Genomic DNA, 587 nt, shown 5'->3' with positions numbered 1-587 from the left:
AGACCAGCCTGGCCAACTTGGTGAAACTCTGTCTCTACCAAAAATACAAAAATTAGCCAGATGTGCCTGTAATCCCAGCTACTCGGGAGGCTGAGGCAGGACAATCACTTGAACCTGGGAGGCAGAGGTTGCAGTGAGCTGAGATCATGACACTGCACTCCAGCCTGGGCAACAGAACCAGCCTCCGTCTCAAAAAAATTAAAAAATTAAAAAAAGGTTTGGATCTTTGTGTGTGTGTATGTATACATGTTTAAATGCGTTTATGTATATGTACAGGTATTGTTATATGTTGTATGTAGCATATTACCAAATTGGCCTATAAGTAAATGGATACTCATAAGTTAAGTCCAAATACTTATTAGGTTCACATGAATTTTATAATCCTTGGTAAATAAAACTTTTTTTTTTTTTTTGAGACGGACTCTTGCTCTGTGACCCAGGCTAGAGTGCAAAGTTGCAGCCTCTGCCTCCTGGGTTCCAGCGATTCTCCTGCCTCAGTCTCCCAAGTAGCTGGGATTACAGGCGCGTGCCACCACACCTAGTTAATTTTTGTATTTTTGGTAAAGAAAGGGTTTCACTATGTTGGC

Source organism: Mandrillus leucophaeus, unplaced genomic scaffold, assembly GCF_000951045.1.
Source record: "Mandrillus leucophaeus isolate KB7577 unplaced genomic scaffold, Mleu.le_1.0 Scaffold28, whole genome shotgun sequence".
Classification (NCBI taxonomy): Eukaryota; Metazoa; Chordata; class Mammalia; order Primates; family Cercopithecidae; genus Mandrillus; species Mandrillus leucophaeus.
Note: the sequence above shows the minus strand (reverse complement) of the source record.